The sequence below is a fragment of the Cyanistes caeruleus genome, chromosome Z, assembly GCF_971803275.1.
Source record: "Cyanistes caeruleus chromosome Z, bCyaCae1.hap1.1, whole genome shotgun sequence".
NCBI lineage: Eukaryota > Metazoa > Chordata > Aves > Passeriformes > Paridae > Cyanistes > Cyanistes caeruleus.
Window position 1 is genome coordinate 22,242,009 of NC_141732.1, and position 26,819 is coordinate 22,268,827.

The following is a 26,819-nucleotide window of genomic DNA, read 5'->3' on the forward strand; positions in this document are numbered from 1 at the left end:
ACGGCATCCATTGGAACTCTCAATTGTTGTTGTCATTATTTGTGTTTTTATATTTCATAAAGATTATAGTAAACACTTGGAATTGTGAAATACTGATATAATAGCATAAGTATTCAGTAGACTGAGAGCTGTGTTGCCAACTCTTTGGGCTGTAACAGGAGAAATAGGGAATGTGGTTATTTTAGGTCTCTAAAATGTTTTTGTAGATAGTTTATTTTTATCACATACCATATGATTGTAGTTCTTATGCTTTTAATACATAGTAGGTTGCAGCCTTCTACCATGTGTGTAGTTATGTAACGCATTGCTCATCACTTGCAACCTTTCTGTGCTAATGATGTATTTATATGAATGATGACACTATGTGAGGCCACAGAAACCCAGTATTTGGAGGTTTTAAGGCAGAGTCTTAAGTTCAGGGATTTTTAGTGACTTGGTGGCATATCAGAACCCAAACTCACTAAATAACATAATTTTTTATTCATAAAATCTGTGTCTTTTGTCAGCCAACATGTTTCAAATTAGACACATGATTTGCTTTTAACCTTAACTTGCTAATGGAAGTCTTTAAGGAGTCTTTGGTTCTGTGGTGTCTGTCAGAATGTTAACCTGTGAAAAGTTCAGTATAAGGAGTTTGAGGGGAGAAATCAGAATTCAGTGCTGCTTTAGCATTGGATTTAATTCACTAATTTTACTAATGTGAGTAAATATGGTGAAATAAAAGAGAATTCACAGCTTATGCTTGTGCTTCTCACTAAGACTTGCAGCAGTTGTATTTTTTTCAGCATTCCATTGCTGCAGATGCAGGAACTGGACAAAATTCTATGCTCAATCTGCAATCTTGAGCATTGAATACAGATTCAGTTCTTATGTCAAAACTATTAAAAAATATAGAGGGAAAAAGTCACTTTCATATAAGACAGAAAGTTCTTCTGTTTCTTGTACAAACTGAATTCAGATAGTGGGCTTTTTCTATTGTTTTCTCTCTTCTTTTTCAGAATATGTTTAGATACCAAGATCAGAATTATTTTGTGATAATTACAAGCCTAGAATAAACTTGTGATGGTCATTTAGATAAAACATTGCATCAAGAAAACATTACAGACATTAAAATTTAAAAACATAGGTTGGTGTGAAGATCACTACAGGATTACATCCTAGTACATGAGATTGACTAGTATTTGCTTAGTGTGGGTAATCTTTCTGTTTGTATATTTGTATCTTTGTGATCTCTTGGTGCATTAAGTATTATATCTTAAAATTGTAGCTACTAGATACCTTTTCTTTTCCTCTAAAGTCATGTGTGTGCCTTTTGTGCAGAAATGGGGTGTGAATTTAATATATTCTTAATGATTGTATTATTTTTTCACTTTTTTTTTTTTAATTCGTGGGTATAATGACTTGATAAAGACCCAAAATGCTGTTACAGAGGAGCTTTTATGGTCTGGCTCATTAGGGGGCAGTAGTGCTCTTTTTCACCCTGGCTCCTTGTTTTTTTTTTTGAGATAATACTCAGAATCAATTCTGAAGTCAGTCATTGTGGGAAGTGTTTAAGTGTTTACATTTTTAATCTGTATATGACAACAGAAGCTTCTCTTGTGTATATAAAAAAATAAAGCCTATCAATAAAAAATGCACACTGGGCAAGGTAAATGAAATGGGTTATTATTTTCACTCTTGCTAACTAAAATTAATTATACTAATACATTAGTGTTTACTACAAATCAAACTGCTTAAAGAACATTTAAATAGTTCTTATTCACAAGATGACATTTAAAATTAGTATTTAAATTATCTCTCCAGGAGAGGTAATCATAAAACCTGTGGCTACATGGATGTTACTTCTGTGTTGAGAAATAAAAAGAAATCTGCTATGTGCTGTATAAATATTTATATAGTACATATTGTCAGCTTCAGATGAAATGCAGAGTCCCAGAGGAATAAATCCATCGAAATGCAAAAGCAAGGTGTTCTTTAGTTCTTTCAGGTGGTTCAAGCTGCTAGTGACATTTGCATTTCTCATGAAATAACACTGCTTGTGACTAGCAAGAATTGTGATCAGAGCCCATGATTTTTGTTAAACTGTTTTTTTCTAGTTTTTGTTACAGATTTGCTTATTCTCAGATGTGGAATTACGCTTGTGTTAGACCCAGTGTGAGCTGGGGAGTGGATCAGGTGGGCTGCCAGACACAGCCTTCCAGCTCAAGTTGTCCTGTGGTCTAGGCTGCTTTGGTTGCTGCTAGTGTTTTGTATGAGAAGGAGAAAAAAGGAGATTTCAATTAAAAATCCAATTAACAGTGTTATATTACAATGATTCGTTTTTTAAAATGTTTAATTGCATCCTAGAATCTGAAGGAAGTGATATGTCTATGAACTAGACATACAAAACAAACTGGTATAATAGAAAACATATTTTTGATTTGCAAGGTCCCTTTGCTTCCCTTATGACATTTTGATGAGTTCAGTTGACATTTAGAGACAGAGAACTGATGTGTAACATATCAGCTATGTATAAGGGTTTTTTTTAATAGGAAATTTGGTTTCAGATTTTTGGACTGTTGATTGCAACATGACGGTCTGAAGATTCTGTACAGAGTATAATTATTTTTATGGCTATAGGTTCAATTGATAGTAAAAGAAGAACAAATTAACAATCCTGACAATCTGTGTTGCTAATAAAGATTTTTGATTTGCAAAGAAAGACTGCTCCCCAAAAGTGCTGTGTTTATTTAATATTTTTTTCCTCCAGTAATCTATTCAGTAACTCCACATAAGCACACACGATCACATTCCCTCCCGCTGTTAATAGCAGTAATTCCTTAGGCTGTCTAGTCCAGACTTTTTTAAATAACTGTGATAATTTTATGTAATCCTAGGAGAAGCCATATAAATAAATAAATAATATCAAAGTGTGTAGAAAGATTTAAGGGCTTCAGAAATGTCACACAATTGGTGCTGAACATCTTCATAGAGGAATGTGAGAAGTAGGAGTGTTTTCTTAAAGAGTTGTTGCTATTACTCATCATTAAGAAGATCCAGTAAGGCACATTACTATATAAGGTATTTGTTACTGTGCATTTTCACACATGATCTGTAGTTACCATTTATGCTTGAAAATCGTTAGGATAAATAAATTATTCTTGCCCAGTGTTGTCTCTCGATAGTTATCCAATTTTCTTCTGTAAATCCACTCCACAGATTTTATTAGATTCAGTTATCTAATTGCAATTTGTCCTATGGAAGGCTTTGCTCTTTTCTTGGTTTTCCTTCTCTTTACTTAATCTGTGAATTCCTAACCATAAAGAATTTCTTGAGGCAGCTCTATTTTTAAGTATAAATATTATATAGAGATTCCTTGTGAAAAATCAATATTTTGCTTCTTCTGTTCCTTCTTTATAGATGTATTTGAAGAATTTTTACAGGATTTTGTCTGCTAATGCAAGACAAAAAAATAACTGATTATTGTGCTGGTTTGTAGAACCTGCTAGTGTAATACTTTTGGCAAAAGATGGATAATATTAGAATTCTGTTATTCTGATTTTATTTTATTTCTTTTTAAATAATTTCCCCTAACATCAAGATGCTTTAACAAGGGAATGTAACACATGAGAGACTGTGACAAATTAAGAGAGATGGGCAATCACTAACCAAATGAATTTCAATCAGGACAAATGCCAGATTCAGCAGCTGAGATGGGGCAACCATATATGGATACACTGGGGAATGAGATGCTGGATAGCAGTGCTGTGAAAGGTGATGTGGGGTTGATGGCAAGGTGAAAGTGAGTCAGCAGCGCCCTGGCAGGCAGGAGGGCCAAGCGTGTCCTGGGGGGCATCAGGCCCAGCATCTCCAGCTGGGCAGGGGAGTCCTGCTCTGCTCTGCTCTGCTCTAGGGCAGCCTCACCTCGAGTGCTGGGGGTAGTTTTGGATGCTACAATATAAAATAGATACTAAGTTAGTAGAGGAGGTCATTACATAGGGTGGGCAACAAGGATGATGAAGGGTCTAGAGGTGAAGTATATGAGCTGCAGCTGATGTTGCTTGGTCTCTTCAGCTTGGAGAAGAAGAGACTGAGGAGACATCTCGTAGCAGTCCAGAGCTTCCTTGTGAGGGAAAGAAAAGGGACAGACGCTGATCTCTTCTCTGTGGTGACCAGTGACAGAACCTGAGGGAACACCATGAAGCTGTGTCAAGAAAGGTTTTGGTTGGATATTAGTAAAAGGTTCTTTACCCAGAGGGTGTTTGGGCACTGGAACAGGCTCCCCAGGGAAGTGATCACAGCACCAAGCCTTACAGAGCTCAAGAGGCATTTGGACAGTGCTCTCAGGCATGTGGTTTAACTCTTGGGGCTCTGAAGGGCCAGGAGTTGGAGAGATCCTTGTGGGTCACTTCCAGCTCAGAATATTCTATGATTCTATGAAAACCAAATTGCAGTCTGATTGCATTTGAAACAGACCTGATATTACATATTCATCATTCTAGAGAGTAAGTAAAAATCTAGAAATCTGGAATTACTATCTTGTTAAAATAACATCATATGTGTTGGGCTTTTTTTTCTCCTGGTTTATACAGACTTTTTGTATATTTCTGGCAGTGAACAAAACTGATACCTTTTTGCTCTATTTACTTCAATAAGTACACCATTATGCTTTCTGAGTTTCCCATTGTGATTACTTTTCCCATCTTTTAAAAAAGACACCCCAAAGCAAAGTAAATGGGAAACAAATCTTCTTCTCTCAGAGCTACATCAATTACTTAATTCACAGTATAGATTCTCTGCAGCCTGTATGGCATGCAGGCAGGACCTGCACATTAATCAGTGTTTAAGGAAATATGGTGGTACTTTCCCTTCCACCTCAGTTTAGCCCTTTGTTTTTCTCTGAAAAGTATTTGTGTTTGTGGACTGGCACAACAGTGAGAGTTGGTGGATGCTAGTAATATGATCTCACTTCTGAGAAGTAGGAGGTGGCAGAATTGAGCATGTACTCCTTTCATTTATCATTTCAGTCCTTGCCTTTGGGGATGATGCATTTATGTGGCCTTTTTTTTTTTTTTTTGTCAGTTTGTTTGTTTCAAAATAAAGGAGTAATTTTCATCTGTAGGGCCTTCAAAAAAGAGGGCACTTGAAAGTAATAATGCTGAAAAGAACTATGATGAGGTCCAAAGATAAAACAATAGTAAATTGCTTCCCACGTTCATCAGCTCGCTCTCAACCACTTTCTTTGCTGACGAGGACATCATCCTTTTCCTTCTCAGAGCACAAACAACCTTGTATGTGCACCCTGGCATTGAGCTTAGTTTTCCCATCAACATTATTTGTAAGTCTCAAACAATTGCAAAAAGAAAGTAGGACAGGCCTAGATGAATGCAAAAATGTTTAAGGATTAGATTGAGAGAGAAGGGTTTTTTCATTCCCATTTGGGAGAGTTAATTGGAGACCTGGATAGCCTCAGACAGCACAGTCCCGGTTCAAGGTTTTTCTGTGCTTCTGAACAAGCAGTGTTGCTGCTTTTAGCAAGGTGTTCATCATGAAATGAGTTTTGTCTGAGAATTAAGCCCTAATAAATAGTGCTGCTGTTAAGAAAGAAAAAAAGTTCCCTAAGAGAAGGTTTCAGAATATGAGGGAAGTCCTCATATCTGTAGGAATGGTAGTAAGAATGACAATATGATCTTGAGTTGTGTGGAACAACTCAGAAAAATGAGCCTGAAATTATAACTTGATTCCAGCAGTCACATCGTTGCAGAAAGATGACAGAAAGTTAATTGCTCCACCATGAGTGACGGAAATTCTGCACTTATGATGAAGAGCAAATCTTGCATTAGACTGTTTAGTTTTGATCTATCATAGTTATTACCTCTGATTAAATTTATTTAATTAGAGGAAAAAATGAAGCTGTGGTCTAGAATTTTTTAAATGCTGAGAAGACTTTTTTGTTTTCTTACTCACATAGAAATGGATGCCCATGTAACCTGTGTTCTGTAATTTGGGAGTAGTTTGACATTTTTCTCAGTAACCATTTACCAGGTGGTGTGCCTCCAGGAGTATGCACTCACCTCTGGCAATTGCGCTGCATTGTGTACTTAGTTATCTGACTTCATTTGTGATTTTACATTATTTAATTATCCAGCTTATAGTAAGAATCTCTTTACAGTATACTTACATTTCTTTTATCTGGCTATATGCATGGTTTGTGAGTTCAGACTGTATCACATAAATTTACAAACCCTGTAATTGGTTACAGGCTCTACACGTGCTTGGTTCATGGCAGAACATTTTTAGGACGTTCTCCCTGTTTCTTTGTGTCCTGGAGCTAAAGGAGAAGATGGTGCCAGTTGACTGTTTATAGTTGCAGTCTTGGGCAACCTCAGCCTACAATTAGAAATGAAACTCTTGTTTTGTACAGAAGTAAATTTAATTTAATTGTCTGTAATGTGTAGCTGTACTGTTGTAAGTCCAGATAAACGGCAGAAATGTAGTTCAAATACTTGCGTTTAAACTTGGTGACCCATTTCATTGCCAGGCAGAGTTAAACTTTAGGGCCTTTAGGGAATTTGAAAAACAGAAAGATCTGGTGATCTTTTCTTATTTAGTGCAGTTATTCATGACATCTTAGAAAACTTGTTCCCTGTTTCCCCAAACTGGTTTACTGTAGGTCTTTTTCAAATAAAGAAGACACATCCCTGGAATTCATCACAAATTCTCAGGCATTTATATTTTTTCTTGCCTATTATTCTCAGAAACTGTGCAGCGCCTTAACAGATGAACTGTTGCTTGATTGGAAGATAACCTATTTGTTCAGTATTTTTGCTGTGCTTTTGCAGAACTTCTGGACATTATTTTTCCCTCCGCTTTTACTGAAACAATAAGCTCTGTTGGACCTTCACAAATATGTTAAAAACCGTCATCTCTCCTGTGTCTGTTTCTTACTGACTCTATGGTAGAAAGATAAGGTAGTCCAAGAAATGAGTGAGGTTAGGGAGAGATAAATGTGAAAGTTGGACTTGCTCTAATAGCAAATATAAGGTTACCAGTATTGCTCTTCTATCTTTTCCTCTGTCACACTAATGTTGACTGCCGCCTTTGAGAATTGGAGATGGAGGCAGGAAGATTGAGGAGGAAGTGGACACAAGGTATAACAAAAAGAATGGTAATAGAGCTGGTGAAGGGTCTGGAGTCTGATGAGGAGGGGCTGAGAGGTCTGGAGGTGTTCAGCCTGTAGTAAAGGAAGCCAAGGAGAGACCTGATGGCTCTCTACAACTGCCTGAAAGAAGGTCGTAGTCAGGTGGGGGTCAGTGTCTTCCCCAAGGCACCAAGTGATAGGACAAGAAGAAATGGTCTCAGTTTGCACCAGGAGAGGTTTAGACTGGATATCCTTCACTTAAAGGACAGTCAGGTATTGCATATGAAACTGCTTAATTTGGATTAAGAAATTAGAGATTCTATTACAGTGTAAAATAATTAAAAATACTGTGCAACCCAAAGGAGAAAAACTGGTCTGTGTCAGAGCATTTGCATCTTGCCAGGGTCAGGGCCCACAGCTTACTTTGGGACCACTTTGGGGCTGTGCATCCTTTACCTACACATGTTTACTCCTCCATACACAATCTGTCACATCATCATCTTGTGGAAAGATATGCGCTTATCTTTTCTTCCTGATAATGCCAATACTCATATCAGAAGAGGCTGTGAAAACAGTTGAACAGGTGAAAAGGAGCAGCTGCCAAACCAATGGCGTGCAGATCACACCTTGCTTTTGTATCATGTACCTTTAAAAACGTCACGATGAGAAGGACCATTTCCAGTTACTGTGTTGATTCATACCTTGCCAGCAGTTCTGTACTGCCTAGACTATTACAAACTAATTAGGTGTTTTATGTGACAGGCATCTCACCAGGTCTGCTCAGAGCAGTATAGAGGGAGCCCACGCTTCTTCATTTGCATTCAGTTTACATTTATGTTCACCATTGAAATTCTCTCCTGTGCTTTACTTTTTCTTTGTGAGTTCTTTAAATTCGTTGTTTCGTGAGTTTTGGTACAAAATGGTACTGTCAAGGAAAAGTAATCTTGTGGTAATGAGTTTCAAACTAAGAATCTTTGGGGGTTAATAGCATGGCTTTGAATTTAAAAGCAATTTGATTGCCCGCTTTGCAGAATTGCTGGACTTGCTTTCCTTTTACTTTTGCTAATTTTTTTTGTCAGTTTGCATCTAATGTAATTGCCAAATCTGGCTTTCTGGATAAATAGTGTATCTGTTCTTGAAAGAGTAGAAAGTTAGCATCTCCTGCGTTGCTAACATACTGTCAAACAGTATCAGTGCTGGGCATTTGACGTCAAGCAGGTGCCTAACAGTATTGTGACACTCTTTCCAGTCCCTCTTCAGGTGGAAGAAGATAGGTCATCACCTCAATCATATGCAGAGGAGACAATTTTCACTTACCTTTTTTTTTTTCCTGTTTCCTGTTGTTTACCAATGCTAGGAGTCTGATATCTGAAACTGTATCTCAGTTTGTGCCACTTGGTTTTGTATGAATGTTCAACAAACTCTAAAAGCTGCAATGACAAGTGACCTTTCTTACTGGTTAAAATACATGAAATATGACCTCTTTCACAGGAAAACCACAATCCACAGCATGGCCTACAGCCTTTGAGAAAATCTCATTCAGTATGATTGTATAAAGTCACTACTAATGAAATAAAACATATTTCTAGAAATGCACGCTCAGTGGCAAGACAATAATAGAGATTTCAAAGAAGAGAGGAAAATCCCTTTTTTTTCCATATTGAGACAGATCCTGTTACTAAGAATACATTTTGAAGTCTTGGAGTAATGAAAGAATAATACAAAAGGCAAAACGGAGCCAAAGCTACTGAAAACGCTTGTCTCTCTTTTTTAGTAATGTCTCACTTGCAGCTTTTTATATTACCTCTGGCGCATAGAGGCAGGCAACAGTCTTGTAAAAAGGTTAAAAATACTAGGTTATTTCTCTGTCCTCTTTTGCAATGTCAACAGAAACAAGAAGTTGGGAGATGCCTGTGTTTGGAAGTAAGTCATGTTATGAGAGTGGGAATTTGAAAGCAAAACAAGTAGTCAGTAGCTAGGTTCTGTGGAGCTGTTCTATAGCTCTATATGTTGTTCTACAGTTCTTTGATTAGGTACTTCACTACTAAAGGGTTGACTTGTTTGCTTCATGACTTGGAGAAATGTATTAAAGACTCAGAATCCTTATGGCTGGAAAAGACCTTCAAGATCATCAAATCCAAGCAGTGATTTAGCACTGCTAACCCATATTCCCAGAGCCACATCCACATGCTGTTTGAACACTTTGGGTGTGGTGTTTCCTCTGTTCTGTAGGCACCCCATTCCAGTGCCTGATAATGTCAGTGAAGAAATTTTTCCTGATATAAAAAACTTAAGCTTTCTGGAGGATGGACACTATATTTTAGGGGGCTGCCAACAGGTAATTTAGATGTGCCATTGTACCTAGTAGTTCTGGAAGGTTTGCAACCTGGAACTGAGTATAGGAATCAGTAACTGCACAGAGGAGTTCAAATTCATGTCATCTTTACTCTACTATTCTGAATGCTAAATAAAGGAATTTCAAAATCTAATGATACACACGTGAACAAATACATCTTTTGTTCAGGAACAAGTGCATTTTCAGGCAGACACTGCCTGAAAAGACCTGAACTTACTACTAGAAAATAAGTGCGTTTTATTAGAAGATCTTAAGAATAGTCAGGAGGAGAAGGTTTATTTGAAGATGCAGTTGGAGGTAGGAAGAGAGCCTTCTGGAGATTCAGGAAAGTCCTTTGACTACAGAGAAACAATTCCTGAGCTGTTTTTTTCCTTGTTGTCCTGTCTAGATCACTTTGCCTCTTCACATTCCCATTCCTTCTTCCTTTTTGTCATCTCATCTTCATAGGAATAGATGCATTGTTCTCCTATCAAAGAAATGCAACAGATTCTAAAATATTTTTGAAATTCCTCAAATATCAAGAGTTGCCATTCAAGTGGGATAGAATTGCTCAGTTTGATGCTATGTTTAACAAATTCAATACAAGCTCTCAAGTGCTGCCATCTATAACTAATAACGTTTTTTTATAGTTGTTTCTGTTTATTGTTGAAAAAAGGTTGATTAAGTAATACATCATTAGAATCCTTTGTTAGATAGGTTTCCTTTGTTGTTGAGGCTTTAGAGCCCTTCTTATGCTGTAGGGTATCTTTTGCACCAAAAGGATGTGAAGCACAGTGTTACATAAATGCAAGATGCTCAGGCAGTTTTTACACAGTTTACTGGGTGGCAGTATATTCTTGTCTGTACTTTTGAATGCTAAAATTTACCAGGTTCTTGAGTGAACATTTTATTTTCCTCTTTCTAAATTTGTATCCCGTTTAGTGAAAATGAAAATCTTTCTTATGAGGACCAAAATGAGTTGGTAATATAGATGAAATGAGGACTAGCTAGGCTTTAGTATTGAAATTGATTTCTTTGATTTCTTTCCAAGTGCAGATGTATTTGAGCCACCATACAGTAGGAAAAGATAAACCTTTTCAGGAGAGCTGCTTTGCTGTAGCAGCAAGGAGCTGGCTTTGTTGAAGTGCATTGATTTGCCAAGGGTACTGCCGCCAGGCACAGTGATGTTTGAAAATGGTGTAACACAGAGAAGAAGTGCGTGAAACAGATATGGGGGGTGGGGGCTGTAATGGCAGTGAAGAGCACAGAAATACAGGAAAGGAATGCTCATTGAAAGCTACCTGAAGTTGAGCTGAACCTGAAGAAGTTTTTTGGAGTAAAACTGAGGATGATTATCATGCAGGAAAATGATGGACTCTGAGAAGGGTTATGCAACATGATGCAATGCTTTGTTCTCAAGCACTGTACAGTCATTTTGAAAAGCTCTTGGAAATTCAAGTCTATCATAATTTGATTTTATTTTTTTAGTGGAATTGCTTTAAAATTCACATTACCATTTCAAACTGCAATTTTGCTTCTGTGGCCTTCAGGGAGTCACAAGGCACTTGCGACCATCCTTGACTTTGACATTGTGGCCTGTGATGCTTGTCTAGGATGATGTATAAGTTGCTTGTGCTACTTTCAGAAGAGAAGAACCTGACACATTTTTATCTCAGGGACTGCATTCCAGGGGTGAGCTACAGACCAACAGTAGATCTTTTGAGGATGTGTGGAAATAGTAAGGCAGAAGAAAGATATAGCAACAAAGAACTCCAAAAAATCCCCAAATGAGTCAAAAAAGACATCTAATAATCTGTTACTGATAGATAGATAGACAGACAGACAGATAGACAGATAGATAGATGAAATATATTTGTCAATGCAGAACATGCAATATGCAGTGCTGTAACTTAAATACCGCAATGAGGCATCAGGTTGTGGATACTTGTTCTAAACTCCTTCTTTTCTTCTTTGCAATAAAATAATTTTTTTCCAAAACATTCCACTCCAACTTGACAGACTGCTGGCTTTTTATGATGGTGTGGCTTTAGATGCTGGAAAAATAGATAAAAAAGGGAATTTCATTCTTCCAGTTGTTTTATGAAGCAGTTCAGTAATGTGCTTTCATCATTAGACTTTTTCCTTTTTCTTATTTTTTTTTCTTTTTAATAAAGATGGAAATAAAAATTGTGGACCAAGCATGAATAAAAAAAACTGCAAAAATAGCTTTGCATGTCAAAACCAAAGTGCTATTATTTTAGTATGTGTCTTTATATACAGATAAGCACATCCCATTTGCAGAGTTATGTGAAATCAATATGTATTTAATTCTGTCAATAAAGATTTCAGGAGTATGAATGTCAGGAAGACTGCACATGAAAACCACTATAAACAACATCCAGTACTGTGCTAGCAACAGGTCTGGAACAAGTGCAAAAGTAATTTGATACTATATTTGTACGTGTTAATATCTTCATATTACCTCAGAGCTTGAAAAATTTAATTATTCTTTGGTTTTGTGGAAGAAAATATTTTTTAAAAAGTACCTATTTACTTGGAATCACTGTTTCCTTATTTGTATCTAATTCCTAAGCTTCCGTTAGAGTATCCTTTTCAGTTATCGGTTTGCAGGATTTTTTTTGTGTGTGGTTTCTTGGTGTTTCGTTTGGTTTTTTTTTAACTTTTTTTGTGGGGGGAGTTTGGGTTTATGTTTGGGGTTTTTTTATGTTAAAGAGTACTAACATGTTTACTGAATGTAAAAGCATGGAGAAGAAAGCCTTTGTGGCTAGAAAAGTGTCTTGTAGCTTGTGCCACAAAATTCCTTTCAGGTTTAATTGATCTAAACTGTATAAAAATTACCATTCCATTTCTGCTATTGGTTTCTCACAGAACTCCTGGATTTTTAATCCCTAATACTAGGTCATTATCAGCATTCTGAGTTAAGGTCAGACTTTGATGTTATTAAACACCACTCTCTTGGGCATTATGGGGAGCACATAGTCCAGGTGCTGAAAATAATGCACCTTGGGTCAGAAGAGGGCTTGGTGCTGCTTCCTTCCTGCCTTGAATCTTGGTACAGGGAATCAGCTGCATTCTTTCCACTTTCTGAAGTTGGTATATAAAAGAATATAGAAGATGATGGCTGATACTCCCACAGGTGGGTGAATGCTCTACAGAAAATAAAAAGCCCATCATTTCCAGGGGGTATAAAATAGGAGACACGGTAGCAGGAGGATGGGTGAGGTTACCTAAAGCATTTTCTCTGGTTTTTTTTTTTTTTTTATTATAATAAAGCAATTTCTTAACAAAAATTTCATATATGTGTGTGTGTGTGTGTGAAAGTAGTAAGCAACTGCGTATGTACTACAATAAAATCTGTGTTGTTTTCAATTCTCTTCCTCTATCTATGGCCGGCATGGTGCCTGGAAACTAGTTCAAAATGGGGCAGGAAATTCTAGGCCAAGGGGGAGAAGATTACCTCTGGAGCAGGCATCAAGGACAGTAGCCCATTGTGGGGGGCTCAGTTTCTTGGTTATTTTTGTTAGAATGTTGGAGATGTTTTTAATCCTTAATGATGCTTAAGTGGATTTTTTTTGTGTGTGAAAGTAGATACCTTTGTCAGCAGTTGTCGAGTATCCTTCAAGGCTAACACAAAAGCAGTAGAACAAACTGTGACTGTAGATGGAAACCTTGGAAATAAAGCCAAGCCCCTTTCTTCTTCTGGCAGTTAAGAATTGTGTTGATTCTCCCTCTAAATACATCAAACCCCCGAGTGTGTTTTCTTCTGTAGAGGGTGAATGAGGTTCACACTGTCACAGTTGTGCCTGTATGTTTGTAAAGCTGTGCTGCAAAATGCAGCCCTAAAATGAATTAGAAATTGAAACAAAACTGGTGTCCTCAAAGTTTTTAGAAATTATGAGATCTTATGTTTCTGGTGACATCTACAGAAAAATTGTACTGGCACTGAAATGAACAGACTGATTTGCAGGTGGTTATGAGTTGTTAGCATGGGGAGGGATGTGACATAGCAAAGAAAATGCAACTTTAAGCTGTGCCCTGTTTTTAACTGTTAAGACTTCTTTTTCACAGAACAGGAGTAATCTCCCGGATTTTAGTAGGCATTTAAAGACTATCATTCTGCTTTACAGATGTAGATAAAAGTGAGGCTCTTAAATATGTATGTTTGTCCCTTTAGTGTTGCTACTAATGTAAAGATTAGGATGATGAAAACTTACTCTTTTCTGAGGCAGGAAAGATAAATTACTTGCATGGAGTTTGTTAAAGTTGATGCATTAGCATTTCTTTTTAATGAAATCAGTTAGATGGAGAGAAAATTAACTATTTAAAAAATTCCCACGAATCAAAAAAGCAGGAAATTGCTTAGCACTTTTTTTTTTGTAATCATGTTTGTCCTTGTTTGTCTGAAGTGCTATTTGATTAGATTGTTTTTCTGTTATTAGCTGTGTTGTTCATATACTCATCCTTAAAATGTCATTATTTTTACCCCAGACAATTCAGTTTAAGAAAGCTGTCTGTGTAAGGTTTGTATATAAAGTTCTAGAGATGAACATAACTTGTGCTACCATAGCTGTTTTAAAATGATTTTCCATTGTGTCCAAACATAAGCTAAATAATACAATAAGAAGAATTAAATATGTAAGTGAAGTACATAGAACTAAAAGGTACGGGTATGAAATAGCAATGATAAGAAAGAAAAGCTTAATTGTAATCAGCATATATTATTAGATATTATAATCAGCGTATAATATTATATATTTTATATGCTGATAATATTATATATATTATTCATATATTGTGAAAGACAAAACAGGAAAGAAAGAAGAATGGGAATTATGGAAATGTCAATGTGGACCATATTTAGAATAAATATTGGGCAAATTAATAATATATAAGATAAAACGAAGCCAAAATACTTTTGATTGAAGGATCAAGAGAGACATGAAACATATGAAATTGATCAAGGCAGGAAATGAATGGCTGAGACTCAGACTCTTCTTTGAGCTGCAGGAATTGGCCTACCACTTCATTTTCACAGCTAATAATGGGTGTGTGTCTAAGGGAGCTAAGGAAACAATGGATGAGAGGGTTATTGCTTGTAATATATCCAGTGATTAAAAAAAATTAAAAGAAACAATAAAAGTGTCAAAGAAAAGACAAAAAAAGGGTTGCAGTGATCATGGCAACTGCAAATGATATGCAGAGGTTCTTGCCTATGATTATAGTGATTATTATCGAAAGGATTTCAGTGTATTCCTCTAGTATTTTAAGTAACATTTTCAAGAAGGGATAAAACTGAGAACATCACTGGAAATGGCTAAATATGGTTTAGAAGAAACGGTTTTAAACTTTGAAAAGTTTGAAATTTTCGCACTGTGAAAGTGCTGTCCTCAGCCAGGATGTGAGAAGTAGACATTTGTGGGCTATGTTGAAAATTCTTCATAAAGCAAAATAGTTGGACTTGCAGAGGTATCCCTGCTTTGGGCAGGGAATCTGGGGATGGCTGGGCCAGATGACCTCCATTTTCAAGGTAAATTATTCTGCAGTTATGCAGAGATTTCATTTATGAAAATGTAAACAGACTCGTCTAAAGAACTCTGAAAAAGATGCTGAAGGGATTAATGATAATTTTGTTTTTAATCTGCTCTATTTTGCTTAAACAAGAAAAGTGAGATAGAGTGCGTGGGTTCCAAAAACGAATGTTTTGTGGTGGGTTCCTTATTCATTTTGACTCTGCTGTACTAGTTAGTTGGTCACATTTTCCATTTTGCACTTTATGTTAATATGTCCAACTGAATTTTCATTAGAAATGCTGCTTAATGGGAAATGTGAAACCCCCCCCCCGTAGCATTGCAGATGAGTTCTTCAATGAAATTGATTCTCATTAAAAATCACTCAGTCTCTATTAGATAATGGAAAATAGCAAGCAGCACATAACCTGGCAGACTTGTGACCTATGTCAAATATTAATCAGTAGTATGATAGTTAGCATAGCCTGGCATTATAGTAATTAAGTGAAACATGCACAATAAGGGGCAGTTTGACAAGAACAAGCACCAAAATGATGTGAAAGCTATTTACAGGATAAAGAACCAAAGGCAATGCATTTCTGTGCCTAGAGTGCAAATACTGTGGAATCCCATATTTAATGTTATATGAAAACCGCATTTAGGTTTGTATTTGTAGTTGCAGTTAGTCTGGGCATGGCTTGTAGTTTAAAAAACAAACAGTTTGAGACCTGGATTCTGATCTCTTGTGACTCTTTATGATTATTGACTTAGTTTATGTTTACTTGAATAATACTAGAGATTTGTTTAATACCGATAAGCAGAGTAGCATTTCAAGGAAACTTTTTTCTGTTTCTTCCATGAACCTGTAATTTGATTCTGCATTTTACAGTGTGGGATTTGGTGAGTGAGGCATGAAGATAAAATGTTAGAATTAATTAATTTTTTATCCCTGAAAAGCTTCCAACATTTGAAATGTTGACCCTAATTTTGCTGTGTATTCCTTTCTAAACTCTGCAGTTTCCTGCAAAATTCATTGTAGTAAGGTAATTTATATGATTAATTTCCCTTGGAAGGTCTGAAATTAGTGGTAGATTTGTTTTAACTTGTTACTTTGTGTGTGAATGAGACAAGCACTTATAAATTCCTTGCAGCCATGATGCATTTCTGTTGTATTTTAAAATAGCAGATTTTTTCCACAATTGGAAAGTGTTCCTTCAGATTAGTGCTAAAGGCAGTTCTTGATTTTAGTCTAGCACTTTCGTATTTTCTCGTATCAGTGTTCTAACCTGTTTACTGTTATGCTTTGAACTCTCTCTTCTGTTTTCTGTAGATGCTAATTTTAATATGGTGCTAATGCTGTCTAGAAAAATCACGGAGATGCTGTGGAAGATTTGGATTCTGTGTAGCTTTGCCTCTCTTTTTCACAAGTAACGAACAGCAGCGTTCCTTATTTTAATACACTGGCTGCTAAAATTGCATCTTGGCTGTACTTCAGAGTGACAAGCCCATACCCAGTTAACACCTGTGCCCAAGCTGGTGTGTGTCACGGGGCTAGTGCACGCCTGTGCTCCACTGCCGGCTCAGGGCTGCTCGGCAAACGGGGACGGTTGCTGAAGCCATTGGTGGGATGCGCAGTCCCAGCACATCCCGTGGCACCTGGCGCTGCACCTGTGCGTTCACAGGGCCTCCACAAGCAAGTCAGGTGTCGGGAGTGTGACACTGGCGATTTCCCTTAGAGGTGCAGCCAAAACGCTACCAGCATGAGGGTGGTGAGTGAGGCCAGAGGAGCTGGGCAGCTTGCTGGGGAATGTGGAGTAGTGTATGGCTGCATTTCTGTGGCATTGCTGCGTGCTATATCTAGGATCACTTTTTAAACCTACTGAAGGTGTTTGTAGAATGAAAAATGTACAAGACAATTGTTGGACTGAATTTACATTTAGTTTAGTTTTCATGAAGTGTAAAGAACAGAAACATGGTAGTAAAATTAACATTGCTATAGTTAATAAATAATGTTTTTAGAAGATGTATTATAAAACAAAAATATTGATTATTATTAGGCTAATCTTGGAAGCAGGATTTTGCTTGGATTTTTTTTTTTTCTTCAACCATGGTAATCTGCCAGTGAAAGGTGCTCATCGTAACATGCAGTGCTTGGTGGTGGTAAAGGTATGTTGTGCTTGTTGCAATACATAGTGGCAATAGTAATGCTGTTGCCTTCTCACTTGTTTATCCTAATAAAAATAATTTTTTTTTAAGTAAAAAAAATCATACACTGAAGTATGTGCCCTACTTCCCTTTGAGTTTTTTTATTTTATTGATTAAATTCTGAAATTAGATGTGAAAAGTTTTGGAAATGCAAAATTAATCCTTTTTTTATCATATGAAACAACATTTGCAATGAAGGAGGAGTTGAGATTTTTTCCTCTCTTAATGCTCTTATGAATTAGGAATGGAATCACTTTTGTCTAAGAGTGTATATTTGTATAAAGTCATAGATTCTGATATTAATTTTCTATATTATTCTTATTTGTAAATTATTAAGAGTTTAAGAATGAACCCAAACCAGAACAACCAACCTGAATTATATAATCTGAAACAGACTAATGCACACATATTTTACAGAGGTAAAATATTAGCAAAAGGTGGTAAGGTCAGTAATAGAACCCAAGCACTATCTCCTGGGAAGCAGGATGTTTTAATTCTGCTCCCTGTGAACAGAAGGAAATACATTTGTGATGTGTTTTGTAACAGTCGATGGACTCTGAACTATTCTTACATGGTCAGATTCTCTGAAGTAATGTCTGAAGTATGGCCATGTAAAACAAGAAATTCACACATGGTTTTGTAGTCTTTAATCCTGTGCTGTAACCATTGTGTTGGTCTGGACTGTATTATTGCAGCTTACTCCTTTGTTTTATTTTTAGCAATGCAAGTATGACATGCAGAGCAACGTGGTGGGGGAGTAAGGGAGTGGATTTTGACAGTTGTGATGTTTATGGCACAGTTAAAACAGTGTAAATGAAACTTCAGATTTACGTTGAACTGGGACTATATGTTGTAAGTAAGGTTTTATAGAAGTGGATAATCTGAAGCAATCTTAAAATCTCTGGGGTGTGTTGCCTTGTTTTCTCTAAGATTTGCATTTACAGTGGCCATTTGTGCCTACTTCAGAGCAGAAGGTTTTTTACAGCTTCTTGTGGTGTGTGAGTTGTGGTAACTTCTGCCAAAAGTGAAAACTGGGCATAAGTTTTAGACTAGATTTAACCTAATAGTACTGTCTTTCAGGTCTTTGGGTCATGGACATATTCATTATTATTTGAAGAATTTATTACAAACACTCTTACCAGGATGTGTTATGTATTATTCTAGTAATTTTTTGACATCATTATTTGATGGATAGCTTGCTTGTTGAAAGTAAAAAGCTTCTGTATGTCATTTAGTTTTTCTTGATTAATTTTTTTTATGAGCAACGGATTAATTAATTCCTTGTGCTTTACCAGTCCAGCTGATCTAGTTTATTACATTATGTCCATGATACCCATGACCTTGGAAAAGCCATAAAAATTTCAAATGACCTCTCCTGTTCACCCATGTCACTTTAAAGGACAGTCCTAACAGCGTAAATGGCAGCAAGCAGGAAGAAACATGCTACATGGAAAACAAATATAATTTTCTTTTTCACTTCTGTATTTAGGTTGGAATACTTAATTTGTCTTTTCAGAGGACAGGTTTTTATAATCTAAATAACCTAAGTAACCTGAATTCTGCATTTTAAACATCAGTTTTAATAGCTGACATTTACAGTCACTTCTGGGCCACATTTTGGCCCTTTTGCAGGAATCAGAGAGCCAAGAGTTTCTCAGTGCAACAGTTACTATGAGCGTGGTACATAATCTAAATATATTTGTGGAGGTGGTGTTACAGCTGTCTGTTGAAGAATACTGTTTTACTTTGTCCTGAAAGATACTTTTAAATTGGTGTTTAGAAGGAATAAGCCCTTATTGCCCAAGTTTCAATATTTGTAAGTAGGACATTGTGATTTAGTGGAATTGTAAATAATGTGGCAGACTGTAATTTAAATTCTAGTTTAGCAGGTGTTTTTGTCTAAAGGAATTTTTTTTTTTAATACAGTTTGATAATCAATGAATCATGGATGGAAGTTGGAGCAGAATTTTTGTGCCCTATGGCAATACTCAAATATAATATTACTGCTGTCCAAAATCATAGGAGTAGTCCATTGAACAGAATAATTGCATGCAGTGCTTACTCAAAAGAAAACAGTTGTTTCTTGTTTATCCTTTTGTTGTGGCCTCTTTTTTTCAGTAGCAATTAGAGAATGCGTTAAAATCAAGTGAAGTGCATCACTGTAGGGCTCATGTGGAGACTTTCTTCCCTTAATCAAATCCTACTACTTAGCAATTAAGGTTGCATAGAAGATTTTATCAGTACACTGTTTTAGAATTATGTTTTAGTTTTTACTAGTATGTGAGCACAAGACTCTACACCTTAGTTTTATTTTCTTTTTTTGTAGTAGTAGTAGTAGTAATGTAAAAGGTTAAGGAACATTTTACATCTAAAATTGTGTTTCTGATGAACTCCCATGTTCCCATAGCAATTTCAGTAACCACGCGCTGTTTAACTAGAAGAGCAACTTGAGGATATTGCCTGGTTTCTCTCTACCTCCCATGGTAAACCTTCTGTTTGTTTTATGAATTTAGTAGTCAGAGGTGCGTGGATAAAGCTTGCCATCTCCTACTTAATGACATTTCACAGCCAGTAAGGCTGCCAAACTGCTATACAACTTTCCTTTTTACTTCATTAAGCAACACAGAGGAACAGATCACAACAACTATTTTCTACCATAATGCTTCATGTTGACATTTACGTCTTAAAAATAGAGTACCATAAAATAAAAGGCTTAAAAGGGGGATGGACATCTTCACAACTCCAAATAGGTCTAAAGGGAGAAAAAGTGCGGAGACTTAGGTAAAGAAAATTGAGCATTTTCAATTGAGTGAAGCATGAGTTGAAAATGGTGAGAAAAGGTTAAGCTATGCTTATCATAGTATATTATATTAGAGATAAAATTTGCACTTCTTTTGATTTTTCCCAAAACCACACTGAAGGAACAAAATGGAGCTAAATGTTTCTGCTTTCCCTGATGGCAACACTTGAACTGTAGTGACACTTAAAATTGTCTGGTATTTTGCAAAGAACACAACTGTTTCAAAAGTTCTTGCATAACTGTCTGACCAGCCTGCATCTGTGATGCTTTAAGGGTAGGGCAACAGTAGTCTGATAATCCTTTTCATATACCAAAATGGCTTGCAATATAAATGGTTTGCTTCTGGTTATGGAGTTTATGATTTAATATGTGATTTTTGGTTTTCAAGAGCTGTAAATAAAAAAAATAAAAAAATAAAAAAAAGAAAACATATTTCCTTATTTCTCCCTGTCTTCTTTCCAGTGACAAAAAAAATGCTCCCCACTCATCTGTGACAGTAGTTTTGGCACATGGTGTTTTGTTTGTTAAAAGGCAAATAGACTCAGTGCTTGTGGTAGCCTGGCTGTGTTCGTCTGACCAGCAGATCAGACAAAATGTTCGAGAAGGTGAAGAGTGGAGAGTAAAAAAGTGTTCTGTGTGCAAACCATGTATCCATGGAAAATAGTTCTGTGACCTTAGGAGAAGCGTGCAGTTCAAATGGAATAAAATTTGATGTCCACAGTATATGGTAGCAAATTGTTAGTACATATATATGTTTCAAAAGTGTTCTTCCTGTTGTGGGTGGGCATAGATTATAGTTAGCGGCTAGACTGTGGTGGTGGTGGTGGTGTTAACTGAGCTCGCATCTTGCTGAGAACTTATTTTGCATGTGAGTTCAGATTTCACTGGAGATTGGGCAGTCGTGATGATTCATTTGCATAAGAAAAACTGCCATCTCAATAGGCTTACAGTGTGGCAAATTGTGGACAGCACTTGGGGAGGGGCTGGGAGATATCCTGCTATTGTTTAGTGTTTCTACATTGCATTGAGGATAGAAAGATTGTTACACCAGAGGATAAATATGTAATGACTCTTTTTTTGATCTCTTGTCCTGTAAGGAGAGTAAGTTCTGGAGCTTTTCCCTTGTAATTATTCCTTGGTAGAAGACCTGTGTTGCTATTTAATTTACATATTGATGGCACCTCCTGTCAGCTGCCTAAAGAGTTAAATCAGCAGCATGCAAATTACTTTGATAATACTACCTGAAAATACTCCAGAACACACTGCTGTGGGATAGAACACTGAAATAATTTTGCACTTGAAAATTAGAACTCTACAATTCTGATTGTTTCTGTCCTTCAGACAAAGCAGGACTAAGACAAAATAGGAGAATGACTCTTGCAGAAAGCAATTTTGAATTGTTGTCCCAAAATTCCACTATTTCATTATTTGTGTTTTTTATTTTGACCTGCTTATTACTTGAAATTTAGGTGATAATTTCTAAAGCAGTGTCTAGGCTGTCAGATTTGGTTATGGCCTTTGATAAAATAATTTAAGCTTTGAAAATTTGACATTTCCTTGTGTGAGATTCTGTTATTTGTTCTGGCTTCATAAATTTTAGCCTGAAACTCTGTCCATTTCAGCCTATTTTTCCAAACCTGAAATAATGAAAATACTGAATTATTTGACTTGGAAATGTTGAAATTGGGCTTTGTGCAGCAAGGCGAGCCATGACTTGATAAGTAATCAATTTTGCTAATTCTGCATTGAATTAATTGTAGAGGAAACTACTGGGAATTCCCTTCTGCTATATTTTAGGATTTTCCCTGCATGATTTTCTGTAAGGAATCCACAGAGATCACTTCGTTGAGTAATGGATTAATGTAATTAGTTGAGTAGACATAAATTCACCTTCTGCATTTAAACTAACGAAACTGCAGATATGCTTATTGTATTCCCCTGATGCAACAAGCAAAACCAGGAGATTTTTTGATGTGATTTTGAAGAAAAATGTGTAAGCGCAAAAACTCATTTCAGTCATTTCAGCCAGTCTTTTTACATCAGAGGGCTAGTCCTGGTTACTGTAATAAGGGCATTACAGATGCCAGCTCCTCATTAGGATGATATTCCATAAAGTGTACAGTTATGGCTATAACATGTGCTGACTGACCAGTGATATCTTGGAGTACTCATGCAGTGTCCCAGAGCTGCAGTGGATAGGTTGGAAGAAGACAAAAACAATAGAGTGCAAAAGGGGGCAAGTGTTTTGAACAGATGACCTACAAAGCTTCTCCTGGGTATCATTTGCCTACTGTGTGACTTAATCCACAGCAAAATACTCAGTCATGCTTCTTAAGAAAACTAAAAGATGCCAAACCAGAACTAGATCTACCACTGAGCTTTTAGATTATTTTTATTTCCTTGCTTCAGGAGGTTAAAAAAATCAGCTACTCCTACTTCTGTACCAGGAAAGGAACCTATAGAAACAAGTATGCAAGAGCCAATAATAAGGATTGGCAGTGCAGTCTGTTAAGTGACATGAGAGATCAGACTGAAAATGTTAAGCTTTTTAAATAGAACTTTTATTATCCCATTATCTTGTTTCTTAATTAGACTCTACATCAGGAGTTATTTTAATTACTGCTAGAGGTTTTAAAGAAAAAGTATGAGCTGATACCTTATTAGTTTTACTGTGGTGGTTGGCAAATCTAGTAGCACCAAGGATAAGTTCTAGAACCCCATTCATTATTGAAGATTAACTTAGTAGGTCATAGGGTATTATAAACACACTACCAGTTAGTTTCCTTTGTCATAAAGTTCAAGTGTATCCATTGTGCATGTTAGAAGTCTTTTGATTATCTTTGATAATTCAGCCTGCAGGGTGGAAAGAACTGTAAGGTAAAAGGAACAAGTATACAAGTGGTTCCTCACAGTTGCCAAGTTTTTCTCTAAGTGCTAGAGTGTTTTTGTGTAAACTCACTGAATGATTATAAAACAAAGCCTAAAACTGAAGGCAAAAAGGGGGTCTTCACGTTCAGACTTGGTCTTTCTTATGAACTTGTTATGCTGAGCTTGAAGTACTTCGTGTTTTTACAAGATAAAAGTGGTGGGTTTTTTCCACACTTGCTGGAATATTGCATTATTGGCGTACTTTAAAAAAAATACAAAACCCAACCCTATGAAAGGTAATTGGACATTGAAGACTAAACTAACATTTGCATCACTAGTCTTTTGCTTCCTTTCACTGCATTTGGGTTTGCAGACATTTCTGAAAAACACTGTATCTGAGAATCCTGGAATGTTTTGTCCTAATTTGATATTTGTTCAGTGCTTGCCACTGTACAGCTCAGTGTGAGAAGACCTGATTTTGGGAGACCATGCAACACTTGCATTACGTACTTATAGTGCTGCAAGCTTTAGTATTTTTAACTTGAATTTTTCAATTTCTCTTTATTCTCACAGGTTTCATGTGAGAATGCTAGATTTCATTTAGTCTGAAAAGGGGTGAGCTCATTTTGAGCTGAAACCTAAGTGCCTTTTCTTATTCAACAGGAGAGCCTTTACCATGGTTGCCAAATAAAAAGATGAACAACCTTTGTACTTGTTTACAGTGTTTCTTTTAATGTTGACATCCACATAGCTATAACTAGATTACTCATAAGGAGTAATTATCTGCTGGAAAATACAGAATCCTTTTGTTTATTAAGAGAAGGTTGGGTAAAAAATGGTAAAATTCAGATGAGGATTTATTCCAGCTTTTTAAAAAGTTGAAACTTTCAGATCATCTGTTTGCATGTTATCTCTGAGTTGGTTCAAGAAAGAAATATAGTGTTTATAACATCTGTTAATAAATGTTTGATCAACTGAACATTGTAATATCTGGAAGTCGGATAAAATACTGAAACATAGCTGGATAGCTATATAAACATTCTTTAATTTTTATTTACAGTTTTAAGTGATGGTATTTTAAGGTGCAAACAATCTAGATGTAAACATCTGTTCTTGTGGAATAATATAATCTTTTTAAAAGAAATAAATTTATAGTAATGTGTCAAGAGAGTACTGAAAAAATAGACCCCAGCCACCTTCCTTGAAAAACAAATAATAAATCATTCAGTATTACCATTTTTTAAAAAGTGAAAACAAATTTTAATGCTAATGTTCAGATCAAAGTGGGAATTCATGGCACATGTGGCCTTCATAAACACAACAAGCTTCCATTGTCTGGTTTCTTCTACTTCATTGTATTGGCATTTAATTGGGTTTAACATTGTGAAGTGTGTAACTGCTTTAGGTATGAGAGACTTATTACAAACTGTAATTTTGAACTGCCCATGGGAAGTACTGAACAATACATAAAGAAAACTGCATGTACAACCCATTTACTTTAGTGCACCTAATTATTTGCAGATAAAAGGGGCAGTTTTAGTCTGGAATACTGGTATTCACTCTTTCACCTTTATGCAGTGAACAACTGTCTGCTGTTTCATTAATGCCTGTTTCAGACAAACATTTTTTCTCATTGTTTCAGCCATTACTGTCACTACCCCACGGGTGGTAAAGCAGTAGAAAGTGAACTTTTATCATCTAGAAGCACTAAATATAGGAAAGAGAGAGAATGATGCATTTTAAAAGCTCCTGTTTAAGATATGCAAAGCAGAATTAAAATTTTGTTTCTTATTGAAGTGTAAGGCTTCAGCACCTGAAATGTCTCCAGAAGCAAAGCAGCAGTATATGAAGCAATGCCACTTTCAGGCAGATTTAGCAGCACACACCTCAGCTACTTATCTTGGTGTCTTCCTTTCATAAACACATACAGTGGCCTACTTAATTCTTCCAGTTATTTTAATAATTTTCTAAATGCTTCTAAGCAGTGGCCGCTATGTGGGAAAAAATATTCCCCCAAAGCAAACCCAGCTGAAATGCAGTTACAGGTTCATCAGCTTTTTCCTATTGCAGCATCATTTACAGTATTTCAGCTTAATTAGTTTCAGAACTCTGTTTGAAAGAACACAACTGTATTTCATGTCCATTAAACCTTTTACATTTCTTTGAAGTTTTCACAGTGTCTATAAAGAGTGGGAAAGAAAATACTTCATGAAATTTTGCAATGAGAATAAAATATTAAAAATACTTCATAAGGTTAATAATCATAGGAAAAGGGATTTTTTTCTGATTTTTTTAGTTTCATATGTACATTTTAGAATTATAGCTTTAATTTCCACAGTGCTGTTATTAACAGTGTTATTAACAATGTATAATAAACCATAAAATAGTTTTCTAAAATACAGCAAGGATATCCAATGTTCAATTCAATACTGATTTTAATTATATAGTGTTCTTATCATGCATCCTATTCCATCTTAGCTTCTTATTAATTATATATTTGTTGAAATTTAATACCATGGCATGTTTAATTAGGAAACTAGCTTTTGATTTTAGAGGGTTTTTTTTTAGTTAGTTTTTCTTTCTCTCCAAGGAACAGTTTGGTGTTCCTAGTCAGATTTTATGGCTTCCAAGTTAAATTTCAAGTGTAGGGAGGGAAGATCATTGTGATGCTGTTTTCAAAAGGAAGAATCCTAGGAGGGAAGCCTTTCTTAGTAGCATCCAGAAAGCAGGTGGTATTGAATGCACTTGTTTTGTATTGTGCAGTATGCCTTTATTTGTTTTGGTAGCTGTTATCACAGAGCAGCTATCTCCATCAGGGGCTATGATTTAAGGTTACTAGTCTGGATGCTGTTCTCTGCTATGTCAAAAGCATCACACCAAGTATCTCAAAAGTATCTCTTTACATGAGAGGGATAGTCCAGGTCAGTCAGTGCAGGTGGCATCATGCTGTCTCCATCTGTGTCGCAACTGCCGTGTCCCAGTGAGGGAGTTGTACTGGTGCTGCCTGTGCTTCCAGATGATGTCTTGGGAACCTACTCTACCTACTCTACCTAGTGGTTTTCTGTGCTTTAAGCCAGTGCTCTTTGGAGCAGCTTTCCTGCTTCTGAGATGACATTTTATCCTTTTGTATTCCAGCATGAGGGAAAGGAGTATTGCAAAGGAAGAGTGGAATTAGTATATGCTTTACTTCAGGCTAAATATTGAATACTATCAATGTAGTAATTGCGAGTTGAACTCTACCACAGGTAGTCGTGTTGGTCTTGCAGCAGAAGGACATTAGGAATTTTTTCTGGTCATGGGCTTGTGCTGAGTTACTGAACAATTGCTTTAGGTAGAATAGCAGTAGACCATGGCACTTCGCTGTGTGTTTCTATTGTTTGTAACAAATTTTCATTTTATCTGTGCCATAACTTCATCTAAAAGTAATATATTTTATTTAAACTGAGTATTGAAGTGGTATACATAAGGTAGTACATACTCAGGTACCTTCATGAAAGCACCGAAACTTGAAAATTATAGTGGAGATGTAGACAGTTTCTCAGAACATTCTGCTGGAGTGTTTGAAATATAAGTTTTGGACAGAACAAATTGCACGTAGAACAAAAAAAAGGCAGTCTGCTGTAAGGCTGTCATCTTGGGGTGCAGATACATACTTTTAGGCAGCTGGTCTGAGATTGTCCAATATGTAGCCACCAGTAGCTAGTGGATATTAATAACTTGGACAGTTTTAACAGATGCTGCGATCAGATAAAGCTGTCTTGCGGTTGTATTACACAGTTTTTATGTCACTGAGAAATTGAAGCACATAGAGGAAAACACCAGAGGGTGAATATCACAGCTCCTGATACCCTATAGATCCATATATTGTGATTTAAATAATTGTAAGAGCCTATTTGGATTTCCGTAGATCAGAGCACATGTATAGCCTGTATTTTTAACCTTTTGGTTCTTCATCTTGTGCAA

The 26,819-nt window shown here is 36.2% G+C and overlaps 1 protein-coding gene across 2 annotated transcripts in view; it reads left to right on the top strand.

Annotated features, from left to right (window-relative positions):
* The window catches only part of COMMD10 (COMM domain containing 10), a 106,785-nt gene that overhangs the window by 24,335 nt on the left and 55,631 nt on the right, over window positions 1-26,819 (top strand). The gene's annotated exons all lie outside the window — the stretch shown is intronic.